Here is a 16,886-nt window from a genome sequence, read left to right as displayed (position 1 = left end):
TCCATACCATATGACATTACGTGGAAGGAGTTTTGAAGGGGGTGGGTGTTCACCTTGCTCTCTTCCACTGCTCAGGAGCTAGCTGGGAATTGTTTGGGGGATGGTGAGCAAATGCTGGAGCATCACTTGTTATATACATTCATATAAATATAAATATAAGTAGCTACAACTATTTTACTTTCCCTTTTCTCTATCACAGTAAATAGTTTTATTTTATTTCAACCCAAGAATTCTACTTTGTTTTATTTTCCTGATTCTCTCCTCTATCCCACTGGGAAGAATGAACAACTGAGTGGTGCTGAGCCACCTGCTGGGTTCAGCCACAGCAATGTGTTTGATTTAAAAAAAAAAAAAAAAAAAAAACTTTTAAAACGTTCCCCCCCCCCCCCCTCCCCCAAAACTCAAATTGCAGATTAAGTATAAATGAAGAAGGTCCCTTTAAATCACCCTTGAAAATTTAAAAGTTGTCATTATTCTTTGAGAACATTCTCAAGAAGAGTCATTCATGAATATGGTAAAATAGCTTTCTGCTGTCCAAAAGTATCTCTTTGTAAACATCAGATAGCTGTAATAGTCATTAAAGTGCTTCAAAGAGTAATAGATGGAAGAATTAAGCAGCTTAAATATTTACCAGTGGTCAAGAAGGTGCTTTACACAACAAAGAATTCACAATGGCTATCAGGTCTACCCTTAGTTGTAAACTGCAATGGAAATGATGAAACCAATACAACTAAAGTGAGTTCTGCCTTCTACAATTCCCTCATCTCTCATTTTTTCTTCAAATCCATTACTGCTTCCCACATTAATCCTTGTTCAATCCTAGTAGGAGCTCATCTCCTATTTTCTCTTCTATCCCAAATTACACATTTTTGATCAACAGATTTAGTTTTCTTTTTTATCGTGAAAGCTTTCTAGCTATGAAGATGATGTACATTTCATCACTGTTCTGAACTAAGGTGGAGAAAATAACTGAGTCTGGTCTCATTCTTTTCATTTGGTAAAGATCTATGTTCCGTGATACCTAGTAAAGAAACAAATTCGTACTATTTATGTGCTTTACACATCATCTGTTCTGTGAAATGTTCCCACACGTGTTTGCAGGGCTCCATGAGCCAAGGTACATCATACTTACTTTTCTGGGGTTTTGAGAAAGAATTATTGCTGAGATCCAGGTAGTGATATAGTCCGATGTTGATACATATGGTAAAGTGTTGCAATGGCCAGTCATGTTCTGAAAATAAAAAGGTAAAACAAGATTAAATCATAGTGCTGCAAGATACCAAGTACCCTTTGCAAAGCTTTGCAGGAGCCATTTTTGAGCTTATAATACATCTACAAATGTGCACACACCCAGATCCCTGCCTCTTATAATATTGAGAGCCATCTGAATCTAAACTTCGGTTTGAAAAATTGTGTGATTCTCCTTGATGGCATAAACTTGAAAATGAAAAACTTAAAATGAAGAGATTATAAACAATATCTTTTTGATCTGTTGGATGGCAAAGAATATGAAATATCTGTGGAGAACAGGAACTTAGTACATTTTTACTATGGAACGGGTCACGAACTTTAACTTCATCCTCAACAGCACAATGGAGCCTTCTAAATATTCTTGTAGTATATGTGATGATTGATAGCAGCACCTACAAATCAACACAGTCTTTGAACTGGTATTTTTAACAAAGAAATATTTTCTCAGAATATCATCAGAGCAATTTTTTCTCAGAATATCATCAAAAAAACTTCATATAAGCAGGAGAAAATAAAATACTTCCATCTGCTTAATTCCATCTATCTTGGAATTTAGCCCAGAAAGTTCCTCAGCAATTCTGTTTCTTCTTCTAGCACACTTGAACATGCCTTATTCCAAGCAGAGTCTGCAATTGATCTGTTGTTTTATTTTCAATCTTCTGCTTGATTTGTGCTGTTGTGTCATTAATTTCCCCTATGATCACACAGTTTTGGACTGTCTCAAATTCTAAAGGAACTGGTAGAATGTGGATTTGACTGGAATACGGGTAAATAGAAAGACAATGCACTAACATCAATCTAGGAAAGATATCTTGATTCAATTTACAACAGATACAGTGAACTGTACTCCAGAATTTTGCAAATATTTCTAACCTATTAATGTTAATATTAATATTTTACATATTAGGATACAATATTAGCCTGATATTTCTAGCCTTCCAAACGTAAACATTCTCTCAATTACATTTCTCTCTCAATGAAACTGTTTTTTGCTCTGTAGTTTGAACCTGTTCATCCCAACACGCTACGTTTATCCACAAAACCTACAAAATAGTTTTAAAAAATCCACAATAACTAGAAATCTTCTCACTCCCTTCAGATCTAGTAGAGGAGACAAGCAGAAGACCTAGAGGACTTTGCACTTTACCTGGACACTACTATTTAAAGCACTGATGAGATATGAAGTGGGTGTGCCATCTACGCAAATGAAAACTTAATGGTCCTCAGCCTTTCAAAATATGAGTTACATTGCGTATATCAGATCCATAACTTTTTCAGCTTTTCTAGTACTACAAAAACTGGACTAAGTGTTCTTAGATCTAGTCTAAGGAATTCTCAGCATTGACCTAGTTGAATTCCATTGAATTGACAGGCATCAAGACAGGGCCAACAATAAGGAAAATCCCAATCTTGTTCTCTTAGGAACACTTACAATCCTGCATCTTCTGCCTCTTCTCCTATGTTTATTAAGTTTTCTTACAAATTAATGGTTTGGAGATAAATAGAGCACATAATAAATAAAGTTCAGAAGATGAATTGGTCACAAAAGAGAATGTAAAAAAAAACCTGTGCAAAAGTTAGATTTTATATTAGTGGTAGAAATTAGGAAACCATGAAGCTGAGGTTTTGTGTTTTTCATTCACTAATTTTAAGAGTACTGTAGAAATCCTGATGAAGATGTTAATGGCCCTTGGTGTTGCCTAACAGACTTTCAGAAAACTTGGGAATACAATGAAATCTTCAAGTGTGGTAGTTATGTCAGTACCATAGATTATATATAACTCCTTGTAGCTGGACCACTAAAACCAGGTCCGATCAGGAGCGACCTTGCTTCACCAAGGCCCAAAAAACAAAAAGTATGGGTAATCCACAGTTTCCAAGGGACTTCACTTCCATGCCACAGCACCCTTCTCATTAACTTTTTTCCTCATCTGCAAATCAAACTATCAAAGCAAACGTGTGACCATTTCAACTTGTTATCTCGTTAGGTACTACCAAGAAGAGTTTGTCCTAGTTATCTTTGCTGCTCTCCTTCAAGTAGTTGTAGGCCATTACAGAATCTTCTATTACTCTCCCGTATGGAAGGATGAGCAAGCCCAACTCTCTCAATCTCTCCTCTAAGGCCACATACTATGTGCCCTAACCCTATTGGTTGACTCATCTGGATTCTCCTCACATTCTCAGACTCCTTCCTGAATTGATGACTCACAGTCAGACACAGGATTTCAGATACAGCACCATCAGCTCTGGATAGAAAGGGACAAAACCTCCCTTGTTCTGCTTCTTAATTCTTTTTAAGGCACTGCAATATGCAATGTGCCCTATTCCTACAGAGAGTACGCTATTGTCTCATATTCATCCCATATTCTCCGCAACTCACATGCTCTTTTTGTGACATCCTCCTCAACAAGCTTCCCAGCACAAAGGCTTCTTGTATCTCGGTGCAGATATGGGATCAGCACTCCCCTACTTCAGTGTCATCCTCAAATTTGATGATAGAGTCGGTTACATCATTTGTTTCATTAGTGAAGATAGTGACCATATAAATAATAATTTTGACCCTTGGGGACCTCAGATTATTGTGGCCAAGGTAGATACCAAGTCAGTAATGATTTTGAGCCACACAGTCCTCCCAGCAAGTCACAGAACGGCCAGGGTTGGAAGGGACATCAAAGATCATGAATGTCCAACCCCCCTGCCACATGCAGGGCCACCAACCTCCCCATTTAATACTAGACCAGGCTGCCCAGGCCCCCATTCAATCTGCCCTTGAATACTTCCAGGGACGGGGCATCCACAGCCTCTCTGTGTGTGAGCAGAGAGACAGCCACTGTGACAGCCACTACTCTCTCTGTAAAGAATTTCCCCCTGACATCCAACCTAAATCTTCCCTCCCCCAACTTAAAACCATTTCCCCTTTTTGTGCAGTTATCAAACCTTTCAAAGAGTTGATTCCCCTCTGTTTGTAGGCTCCCTTTAGGTATTGAAAGGTTGGAATGAGGTAACCCTGCAGCCTTCTTTTCTCCAGGCTGAGATTTTGCAGTTGTGCAGTAGCTTCATTTTCAAATAAAAGCACAAAAGACAGGGAGCTTCAGGCATAAGTAAAAACATGATGTGCACAGTTGTGTGCTATCTCATTGTGTGCCATTGTGTCTGACAGTACACCATTTCCCAAATTCCTTACCTCTTTTGCTCACAGTTTGGCTACAAATTGGAAACACTACCCTCTTCTAAGTGGCTATTTACAGCATTCACCAAAAGAGAAGAAATAGGTATTAAGTCAAATTTGCTCTTGCAAGGTTGTGTGATATTTTAGTGAAGATTCTGCCCCATTAGCAAAAAAAAAACATTGAGAATTAAAGCCCCATCTACAAACAGTTAGCATTTAGCAAAAAGCTCAGTTCAATATCCAAATTTTCTAGCTGGAAACTCACTGTACAAAGAATTGAATAGAAATTCAAAATCAGAACCATTCTTTCCTCAGTCTTTGATCCAGATTTCACACTGAGCCCACATAAGACGTTTCTCCAGGATGAGAATTTGTCTTATTTTTTGTAGTGATATGGAGTGATATTTCTCTAAGCTTGCAACAACCACTCTAGCAACCAGAAGACCACTGTGAAGGTATCACTACTTTCCTTCTGATTTGGGTAGATTTTCCCAAGCTTAAGTTTAATAACTTAAGCTTTGAAAATACATGTTAATTTCCTTCACCATGCCACTTCCAAATAAAATGTTTTCTGATATCCTTTACTAAATTATTTACAAAGATGCCATCTCAAAGCCTGTGAAGATGCCTATTAGGGCACAAAGTGCAAACAGGTCTCACTGATTCAAATAAAGAAGGGGAGCTAAAGTTAGAGAACAAGAGCTCCTCTCAGCACAGAACTTTCGATAATCCCCTGTTTTGTATATTAAGGTGTGGGCTTTCGGGAGTTGGTTGTTTGTGGAGTTTTTGTTTAATTGTTTATTTAAGATGATACAGGTGCAGATTGACAGATTGCAGATGTCCTAAAACAGACATAATCACAGTCACCATAATTGAAAATAAGATATGCAGTAGCTCTGAATTATTGGATGAAGATATTAGAAACTTTAATTTCTGTGCTGGGACCATTAATTGTTACATAGATACCTGTCAGGTAAGAAAAGCTTGGGATCATGTAATCAATCATTTTCTATTCTTATGCAAGCCTACCAAAGGTAGATTGCTCTTAGAAATTTACTTTCCTTGTTCTTTGGTCCTCTCAGTATATTCACTGCTTCAAAGAACTTTGCTTGGAGAATAGCAAGAAGGCAACAAAGTTGCTGCATATCCTATTGTGACATTTGTTTTGCTACTAACCCATTAAGAAGACGTGCATAGAAAAGGATTTGTCCAAAAACTAATTAGCCACCAATCCTCAAAAGTAACCCAGAGATACGATGAGAATTCAGCAGCATCAGCAACCCTTGTCCCTCATGTTATACACCAGTAAGTCTGAGCAGGATGCTTGGATGGGTAGGTCTTGGTACTTGTATGCATGCGGCCATAAAACTGAGTAAATATCTATGACAAAATAAGTGGGAACGAGTAAAATCAACACCTTTAGACTTTTTTTTTTTTTTTTTTTAAATATCACCTTCTCCATGCTGAGTTTTTCTTTCCCCCCCACACCGATTCCTTCTGTGTAGATTACAATGCAGAACAGCATACTGTGAATAGGCCAATTTAAGTACCTGAATAGCTGCTATTGAACAGCGCACTGATGCTGCTACACCACGTAGGATCCACTGATCCACCACTGGATAGGATCCAGTCTCCCCTCTAGATTTCAATAACCCTGGAACGTATGACATGAACATAGTATCTCAGACAAGCTTAGAAGTGCCTGAGCCAGATGCTTTTAAGGAAAACTATAGCAGATGCAATTTCTTGTCAGTATGACTCCTCTGCTTCTACAGCAGAACAGAGTTCAAGGCTCTTTTGGATGAGTCACATCCATGGCAGAGACAGGTTGAGAAAGGACAGGGAGGGTTTCAAGAGAAGAAATGTAAGCGAAGTGACTCACTGCATTGTTTTTTTGCAGAAATAGCCCCTTACATCATTCCATAAAAATATGAAGCATAAATTGAAATGAATTGAAAAATGAAATAAGAGGTCAGTCTTAACTCCTTGCTGCCTCCAGAGCTCTTCATAGCATACCAATTTATATTTTCACAATAGATAGGGAGAAATCTTCCCCTGTGAAAGTTCAGGTTGTGCTGTTTACTTACACTTGTGCAGCAGTGGTGATATATTCACTTCTGTGCCCCCTTTCTGCACATTACTGATTACCAATGTGATGCCACTAACATTTACATTCTTCCTTCTTTCAGAATACGGAAGCAAACTGATGGTTTTTCTTTTCCAAGACAGACTTTTCCAATATGGAATACATCTAGGGGCCTTGGTTGTTCTCCATCTAAGATATTTTCTCTTTTTATTGGAATTCTTGGTTACACTTATTGAATTCACAACACAACGGGAGCCAGCTGGTCTTGGGAATGGACTGCCCTCTCCTGGAAAGCTATACGCATATTTGAAGCATGAGATCTTAAGTACTTTGCTGAATTTATATTCTAAAAATTAAAAAGAAGTGTAATCCACTATAAATTACTGTAAATGAATACTGAGAATTCATCAAACTGACAGCTTGCTACATCCTTTTAGTATGCTCAGTTTTTCAGTGAATCCTATAATACATGGTAAGAATCCATTCAAAACATCCTGCTCTGTGTGTAGCTGAACATCACACAAAAATAGATTTCATGGAAACCTACAGAAAGGTTACATTGTTCTAGGTCTTTTGCATTCTCAATATTTTCACTGACATCCTGCATTATCATTAACGGCTACACTTCAAGATCTGTCCCAGTGGCTGCCAGAGATCATAAAGGCACGAAGGCTAGATGCTAAATTTCTTCATAGTTGTGAAAGCCTCTTTCAGTCAGCAGGACACAGCACTGGCAGTTTACATGCTTTGGAACCTACCTGACAGCCATCACAGGGACTGCTAAGAAGGAGAATTATTGTCTTTCCCAGATGCTGTGCATATGCAAGTAAGTTTACTGCTTACTGATAATTTCAGACATGCAACAGAAGAAAATAAACAGAAGAAAACAAATCTGCGATGCATTTTAGAACAACTTACTCTTTGCCATGCTTTCTAATATTAAACTGGAAAACCATCAGATCTCTGGCTAATTTAATGTTTCATTTTGCACTTCTATATTCATTCTTCGGTAGCTCATTCTACCATGGTCATCTCACACAACATGATTTCTCCCAGTATGTGTCAAAAAAAAAAAAAAAAAAAAAAAAAAAATTAGTTCTCTGTCTGACAATATAGTGAGCTGCAATCATCAAGACAAAGACTGTCAGCCTGTCAAGAAGTGTCAATAGATCCAAAAGATTATCTGCCATTCATAGCCCAAGGAATAATTTTCACCCAGTGAGCAAATAACAATTACCTTGGACTAGACTCAAACATTCATTGCACAAGATTTTCACCACCCTGCTCTTCTCCCTGGAGAGCAGAAAGTAGACTGCAGTCTGTTTTTAAGGACTTCAGGCTATTTGAGCTGTGAATTTTGGAGCCTGTGATTTGGTCACATTAACTCTTTAAAAAAAAAAATTAAATGCTTGCTTTATGTCTTTGTAGTCAGTATAGATTTCAAAGGCCAATGCAACTTTCATCTCTTTTCTTCAGCATCTATTTTCCAAATTTCAATTAAAAAATTGCTAGCAAGGACATGCATGACAGAGCACTCTTTCATCCCTGTCCTAAAGGCACTTTGCCAGTATATTATCAGTTAAAATGTTCCTGTGTCTTTCACCCCATATCCCCAGTTACTACTTTTGCTCTCTCTGAAGATCTGAGAAAGCTTTGGAGCAAATAACCCAAGTTATTTCCCACACTGGATATTCTGTGCAAATGAAGAAGGTTAGTTGTAGATTTGCTCCCTAAAAAACTGTGTTGAAGTTACTAGATTTATTGTAATAAATCTACACATTATTCACACAGTAGAAAGAGAATAATGGCATGAGAATTATTAGTATTGAGTAAGTTTTCTTACAGAGTATAATCCTAACAATTAATATCATGCCCACTATTTTGGCAAGAGCTAAGTAGACGATATATGTCAGAGAGAACTGCACAGAGTGAACAGTTTCTTCTTCTTCTGAACAGTTTTTATCATTAAGGTGTGCACTTCTAATTGATTTTACTTTTAAATGTATATGTGAAGATAGACTTTTGCTGGTTTTTTAATTAATACCATATATATATGTGTGTGTGTGTGTGTATCAACTCATTGGAAGAATAAGAATAGTCTGACATGAATTTTACAAGTGTTTTGACTTACACTTCATGAAAACGAGACTAATGCATCTCTATTACTTTACTTACAAAGCTTTCAAACCCAATTAAGATAAACAACACTCATTCCAAATCTATTAATACATTATAAATGCAGTTGCCAATATTGCTCCCCTAAAAAACAAAAACAAAAACCAAAAAAAAACCAGCTCACTTGCATTTCATCTTAATCATTATTCACTTGTGTCTATGGTTTCATCTCTGCTGTACTTAGTAATCCTATAGATATGTCATAGTAACTGATAACGTTTTTATCTAGGTCAAATCAAATTTATTTCTGTGTTGATTCCCTCTGCCGTTTTTGCTAGAAGATTTAATTTAAATAGGAAGTATGCTACCCATGTCTAGTTACTGCATTAAACACAGTACATCTAACCAGTTAAAAGAAGTGATTCTCCGACTCTATTTAGCATTGTGATGGTCTCACCTTGAATATCATGTGCAGTTCTGGTCTCCACAATATAGGAATGATGTCAAGATCCTTGAAAGCATTCAGAGGATGCACTAAAGCTGGTAACAGGGCTAGAAAGCATACCCTGTGAGGAGAGGTGAGAACACAGAGGTCATCCAGTCTGAAGAAGAAGCTGAGAAATGACATTATTACTCTCAGCAGCTCCATGAGGAGGGGAAGCGCAGAGGGAAGTGCCAATAAGAGGCCGTGAGGGAACAAAGCTGTTCCAGAGGAGGTTCAGACTAGATGTCAGGAGGCCTTGAGGATGGTCAGACACTGGAACAGGCCTCCTAACAAGACAATTGATGCCTGACACCCAGTATTCAAGAGACATTTGGACAATACCCTCATTAGTGTGCTTTAACTTTTGGTTAGCCCTGAACTGATCAGGCAGTTGAACTAGGTAACTTTTGCAGGTCCTTTCCAACTGAACTATTCCCTCATATCCCATTCCATTCCATTAGTAACAATCAGAAGGGTCAGTGTGGAGGAAGGGCAGGAGTACAGGAGTGCAGTAGCAAAGGGACAAGTGCAAATTGAATGGTGTTACAAAGGAAAGGTGCTTACCCATCTCCAAAGATCTAGGCTCACAGTGAAAACTCCACAAGAGAGGGATCTCCAACCAAAGATTGTTCCCCAGTGGCAGTTAGCCCTTAAATGAGGTGAATTGCCTTCACCTGTGTTCACAGGGCTGACGGGGCCCATTGCCCAGGTGCTCCATCAGTGGTTCAGGCCCTGACTCAACAGTTCCCATACACCATTCCATCCTTCTCTTTATAGCAGCCATTGAACTTCACAAAGTTGTTCAAAATATTGATTTGCTTTTAAAAATAAATTTTGCAGCGTTATTCTCTGTCAGATGCTTTTTTATCAGCCCAATTGACACAGCTAGAAATCTGTTTGATTTCCTAAAAAGAGGCCTGTGGCTGGATACAGAGCTGATTACTCACTTTTACTGGGGAGAATGAAGATTTATGGGTAAGAAATGCTTTCCTCAAATAAGAAAGAATAAGATTTCCCTTAAAAGGAGGTCCTTCTTAGGACAAAAAAAAAAAAATTTCAACACAGTACCTAAGACAGACATGTACAGGGGAGACAAAGAAAATGTAAGGCTAAATAGTGCAGTCACCGTGCATGTAAGATACTGGCCAGTATGTAGCTCATTGTGACCTTACATGCAGTTTTGACATTTACGTTCAGGCCAGTAAAACTTGTACTAAGAAATGTCATAGCAGATTATTATCTCCTTAGTTAACAAAATGTCTAAGAGGAATGAGTAAGTTTGTCCCAAAGTTTCCAAGAGGCGATTGCAACAACATTCCCTGTGCCAACCCAGCTCCCAGTCCTGCACCGTGCAGGAAGGGACATGACGAATGTAAGCATGGAAAAAAATCATGGAAAAGGTCCTTATGAGTGTTATATTTGTACATTTGCAGGCATAGAGATAGCAGGCAGTCAGGTGTCCTGAATACTCAGCTTCTCCATTGAAAGAAACTGCTTTCACTGACTTTTTCTCTCCAGAAATGCCTCTAGCCTTGGATTCTTCCCTGCAATGAGTGCTAAATGCCAGCTTGGCTTGGGGAGAATAGGAAGGTGCTTAAAAAGATGTGAAGCTAAACAGACATCTTCTGCACAGAAGGTATCTATAACAAAAGAAACTGCACTGTTTGCAGAAAAGGGATTTTTAGTTATGACAAGGTGCAAGATAGGGGGAAAGCTCCTGTTGTCCCAGTCCCTTAACCTGTGGTTATCAGCATTTCAGAGGCACCACCAATCTTGCCCATCCCTGTCCACCACCAGGCCGAGTTCCCACATCAACCCAGGGTCACAAGCCCCAGTGAGGCCACAGCAGGGCCGTGCTTGAGCTACCCAAAACCCTGCCCCACTGCAGGCTTGCGGCACGGCACCGGTCTGTACCCAACCTCAGGGAGGTGCTCAGTGCCCCCAGTGCCACGCTCCTGGTGGAATGAAGGGAGAGGACAGGCTGCTCACCCTATCCCCAGTTCCTTAAGAAGCAAAATGGTTTTCTTATTGTCCTTGCCATCAGGAAAGTGTTTGCAGCTGTTTCCACAAAGCAATTCCTGTGGTGGACAATATTTTGAGTCCGGGCCACAGAATGTGCAAGAAGTGGCTGTCAGTAATAGTAGGTAAGGCAGCTCAACTCATTCCAGGCTTCTGCAACTCACTCCAAGCAGAACTGCTTCACAGCCTTCAATAATTGTTTATCTTCATTCACCCCTGTAGAACTCATGCTGCTTCCAGCCCTGCCAGAGTTTGTTTTACAGCTGGAGCTGATTAGAACTCCTCATGCAGAGTTGACTTAAGTCAGGTTTTTCTTGTAGCCAAAGATCTGGAAGGATGCACTTAGCCTAAGGCTTCCCATCTGTCTAGTGTGTTTATCACCTGAGGTGTCAGAGCAGGTGCAGATACAGCAGGTCTAGTTTTGGCTTCAGCTATATTGAAGACACTCTAAGGCAACTTACAGGAGAACAATAAACATGAACAACATGGGAAACAGAGATCTGTTCTTCCCTTTCTTGCATTGCCCACATGCATACTTTGCTCAGATAAGGAACAGCTAACTCGTACAACAGGACCAGAAATGGAGGAGTAAATTCTGGGCACAGGGGTGGCCATAAGACAGTGAACCAGCAGAGGCCTATGAGGCATAGCATAAGTAAGGTCAGCTCAGATATTTGCTCTCAAAAATCTGTTTAAGACATTACTGCTATAGACATACATGCTTTAGCAATACTGAAATGTATCATTAATTTCTTACGAATACATATGAGCCAAATGTGTTTTGCTTGAGGTATTCTGCCTGTTCAAATCTACTATTGTATCAAGTTGAATGATTCCTTTTAAAAAAAAAAGCCTGCCATCGTATTTGTTGTGCAAACAATCCATTCACACCAAGGAACTTGTAGAAACTACTAGGTTTTTAATGTCCTGAGTTATTTTTACAACTCTGCTATTTTACTTGATGATTTTTAAATTTTTCCATATACTGTAAGAGAGGAAAGGACTACAGTACAGCAAAAGCTCTAGATTAGACATCTGTAACAACCTAACTGCAAGGATAACTGTTAGCTGTTTTCCTGAGAAGGGTGTAGAAACACCAAGCTGGGAGGTCTTCAGCTAGTGACTGTTCAGCAAGAGAATCAACGTTTTCTGGCTGACTGTTAATAGGGACATAACTCTGACTATGCTCCGTTTGAATGATCTGTACTTCGAGTGGGCCATAATCACATACAAAAATGATTGAAGCTCATGCAAGCTAAAACAAGGCCATTTAGGTCTAGACAATTTTCTAAAGTGTTTTATTATCTGATAATTCATTATCTGGCTATTCCAGGTAAAGAGTTTTCAGCAGGAGCAATGCTGGGAGCCTGGGAAGGAGAGCAGAGCTGGATGAGAACCAGAGCTCCACCAGCTGCAGAGACCAGGACAACAGGCCTAAACAAGTCTGACTTGCATGTATTTCTCCTCATAGCTGGGGGGCACTCCTGCTAAAAACAATTGAAGTATCAAGGTGAGGCAACACCAGCAGTCTCGAATTGTGAAAAGCAGGGGCAAACCAAGAGCTCTCAGTACGCCCCAGGGCAGAGGGAGCTGTCAGTGGAATGAAATGATGCTTGTAGGCTCAAACTGGAAACGCTTTGAGAAAGATTTCTGTATGTTTCCAGGGCAGTTTGGAAAAGGGGAAATCTTTCTTTAAAAAGAGTTATTCTGCTCAGGAAGTCTTCCTCCGAGTAGGATTCTGTGTCTTGTTCTCTTTCCACAGGAAACCAAAATGCTGAACCAGATGAGCTGCAGCACTGCAGCCTGCCAACTGCGCACAGCACGTGGGAAAAGCGAGGGTGGTTAGCAGGGATGGTGGCAGCAAGATCTTGAATTTGTAAAGCTGGAAATTGCTGTGGAGTCCTGCAGTTACAGTTCCTCTTTTTGTGTCTACAAGTTGTGAGGAGACACTAGTGGAGGAGAGGCAGAGGGCAAGTGCAAAAGCTTTGAAGAAACGGACAGCAAAACGGGTTACCTTGTTCAACCACAGCATGCTAGGAACATTCTAATTTGGAACATCTGGTGGCTATTCATCAAACCTGTTCTTAAAACTTCCAGTCGTGGAAATCCCACAAATTCCTCAGGCACAATTCCAGTGCTTTGTTTTTTCTTCAGTGTCAAATAGATTTTTTTCTAACCACGATCTTAAAATTTATCTTGTATCTTTAAATCCATACTGACTGCCTTATCCTCCATATTTATGATGAACTGACTATCTAACATTTCTTTGTGATAACCACTATGTAACATATACATATGTTATAATAGACATATATTCATATGCCTGTATTTGAAGGTTCTTAATCTGTATTGCTTTAACATTATCTCTACACAAATCAACCCACACTTTTTTGTAATCCTTCTTTTGTTTTCTGCAGCCTACCCCACATGGCTTCCCAGCAAGTTTTATTTGATTTGCAGAGTTGTTTAACTTAGAATGAACAAGGTGTTGCTGTAACAAACAACCTGAAGTCATTTTTCAGGTGTCTGAATCAGGCCTCAAGTATCATTTATATGATCTAAATAAATACCTATCAATTTTGATCCTTATGTGACTTACAGCCTGGTAAAATGATTAGGCTTAGCACTTAGTGTTTTCTTTATGTCACAAAAAAGGGACAGTGAAGCATGCTGTCTCTGTTTTATAAAAAAGAAACTTGCTATAATGTTTTGTTCAGGAGACATCATAAATGGGGCAGATGTTAACACGTAGCTGTGTCAGAAATAGTCCTGAGCTCCAGGTGCACATGAAGCAGACCCATTTCCCCAGGCAGGGAAGTCAAGCTGCTTACCTTCTCACCTCCATTCTCACAACTACTTACAAATGCAAGCAACAGGCTGTTTAGTGTGATGCCCTACATCCACCAGTTAGCCCGGTAAGCAGAGCGTATGAATCTCTGACCATGCTACTGCCTCGTCCATGACATTTCATTTCTTCACCTCTTGCTTGCCTCCTTATGGAGTACACTCTTCAGGGCTGAGACTTTAATGTTTTGCCCCTGGTTTCAGGAGGCTCTGATGTTAATAATAGTCATCATCACAAGCATCCTCTAGGAAAAAAATAAAATAAATAGATAAATAAATAAATAAATAAATAAATAAGGAAATATCAACTAGAACAAGTAAATTATAACCTTACCAAAATTAAGGTAGCAAAACTAATAAAAATGCTTTTCACATGTACTGGAGGAGTGGAGCTAGGTCCTACTCTGAGCTTAGCATATCTAAACAGTGCACTAACAGTCTCCTTGATTAATTTTTGTGTATTGACACATTAGGGCAGAAGCAAAAAACCATTAATGAAATTCAGAGGACACTGCATTCATTCCCCTTGGAAACCAGTCTGAAACTGAGAATGTTGTGGCTAGATCCAGAAAATACAGAGTATAACACTGAAAAACAAAACAAAACAAAATTGTCCAATAAACATTAAGCTGTACTGACCACTCATTACATACTCTGCGGCTTCTTGTAGTTGAGTTCTCACTTGTTGCTCCTATCAATGTGTCTTTACCAGAAAAGAATAACTAGGGGTTAGAGAAGTACTTACAAATATTATGAAGTACTTTAGGAACTGGTTCTTTGAAAGGAATTTGCTTCTGATGGGAAAATGACAACTTATCCATGTTTCATGAAGGTTGTGACAGGCAAGTATAAAGAGCCAGGTCTCAGATAAATTCTTCCATTGTTAGTTCCTCACAGAAAGACCTATCCTTGACATGAAACATTTTATTTCTCACTCACTTGTTGGGAAATGCAGTCATTTTCTTTTCTGTTCCTAAACTTCCTACACAAGGAATCAATTTAGAGAATACACATAGCCTTTCTAAGAGCCCTCTGCAACCAGAAGAAATATTTCTATGCCACTTATATACTTCACTGAACTGGTAGCTTGAAGCACCTCTTTGATTAATGGTCTTCTGTTCATCAAAAGAAAAATACACACTCCAAGCCAGTGCAGCAGAGCTGCACAATTTTCCCAGTGAAGATTTAAAACAAACAAGTGTGAGCCAATCTGTTTCTTTCTCCAAGCTCAAAGCCTGATTAAAGTACTTTGCAATTAGGCATTAAAAACCATGTTTGTGGGTTTTTGTTTTTGTTTTTTTTTTTTTCAGTTGTTGAACAATTCTATAGCTCTGTTTTCCTAAATTGATTTAAAAACAAAGTTAGGGCTCGTGACACACTAGTTTATTTTACCCATATTTATTATTAAGGGAATTTTTCTTCTCATTCTAAGTTTTCTAGCGTAGTTGAAATCTGTGCTGTGATGTCACAAATTTTGTCGTTGTTATTCCCAAAAAGTGCTTTTACTTTCCACTACATCTTAATCTTTATGTTTTTCAGTGATAATATTATGTTTGTCTTTTTTCCTACTACCCTTTCTAATCCTATTTTTACCTCTGTTCATAATGTTTTCATGGTGTCTTTTATAGGCAGAATGCAGCTTTGAGAAAATGAAGTTTTTTTGAACCTATTTAGTAAGTTAAAAATCAATCAACTTTAAGCCTCTTTTATTTCAACAATCTTCAATCTTTTATTTCAACCTTCTTTAGAAATACAATGATTTCAATAATACAATATAATAATTATTCAATAATTACAAGAATACAGTAACTTCTTTAGAAGTGCAATAATTAAAATTACTGTAGTATTTGGGAGGCTGTTCAAGATCATCTTATCAATGCCCTGTTATCCATCATTTTGTTGACTGCCAGGCTAGTGCTGAAGGCTTAGAAGTCTCAGTCTCCTCAGAGGGATGCAGCTATGGAAGTAAAGGTTAAAAAAATAAAAAGTCAGTGCAGAGTTTGTCATACAGTGGTGCTGGAAGCAATTATGTTTGCAAGTCACTCCCTAGGTTGCACTGTTAAATCTTACTACACATTTTTCTGCTCTTCTTCCAATCAGCCACTGAAATTTCAGTCTTGAATCATCCTCTTCTCCTACTGTTTTCATTGTCTATTGATATACTGTGGTGGGAGGAGTAGAGGAAGAAGTTGAGAAAGCAAATAAGAAGTTATTTGCATAAGACAAATTTCCTTAAGAGCGCTATAAGACAAGGAAGGAAATAATAAATCCCTTGGGAATTTGTTCCTCCACAATCGCTTGACATCTCCGCCTCTACTGGTTTAGACTCACCTACCTTGTCAAAAACAGTATCATCTACTGCACCCTTCTGGACATTACCAGAACAACACATTATATAGAAAATCCCAAACAAAACCAAGCAGGACTACAGCACAGCTTTCATGAGCAATGACGTAACTTTTCTTACTTTTAAAAGAAAATAGGCACAAAAGTCTCTCTAGCTTTGATCAATCTAATACTTAAATGAGATTCAAGAGAGAAAGCTTTTCCATTATGCTTGCTTACAGATCTAGAGCAGCTTCAGAATTCTGCATTCTGTAGCAATTGCTATTTGATAGAAGAGCAAGTAGTGGTGTTGATAGCAAAACAAGCAAAGTTCAGCTTTTGTTTGTATCCCCATTCATCATGCCCTCACACATCTCTTGGTTAACTCACCTCTCACATATATCAAACTTGTAAATCTTCAGGTCCTCCATAACTACTTCACTGAGGAATGATTCCCTAATCCCGTTTCTTTCCATGCCCATATGGCTGTTACACATACCATTTCCCAAAACATCATTCTTCTAACACAGGTAGAAATAACTTCATTAAAATAAATAAATTAATAAAAATAAATAAATAAATAAATAAAACCT

General features: G+C 38.6%; 1 long non-coding RNA gene across 2 annotated transcripts in view; it reads right to left on the bottom strand.

Moving 5' to 3' along the window:
* LOC128080991 (uncharacterized) overlaps window positions 1-9,732 on the bottom strand; it is a 34,993-nt gene extending 25,261 nt beyond the window's left edge. For both annotated transcript variants that reach the window (XR_008206940.1, XR_008206932.1), the window contains exons 1-2: window positions 9,670-9,732; window positions 1,133-1,231 (exon numbers count right to left, since the gene is read on the bottom strand). This is a non-coding gene — a long non-coding RNA (uncharacterized LOC128080991). The remainder of the gene's footprint in view (window positions 1-1,132; window positions 1,232-9,669) is intronic.
* Window positions 9,733-16,886: the final 7,154 nt, after the last annotated feature.

This window comes from Tympanuchus pallidicinctus, unplaced genomic scaffold (genome assembly GCF_026119805.1).
Source record: "Tympanuchus pallidicinctus isolate F22 unplaced genomic scaffold, pur_lepc_1.0 scaffold1, whole genome shotgun sequence".
NCBI lineage: Eukaryota > Metazoa > Chordata > Aves > Galliformes > Phasianidae > Tympanuchus > Tympanuchus pallidicinctus.
The sequence above is the reverse complement of the archived record's forward strand: the minus strand, read 5'-3'. Positions and strand labels throughout refer to the sequence as shown.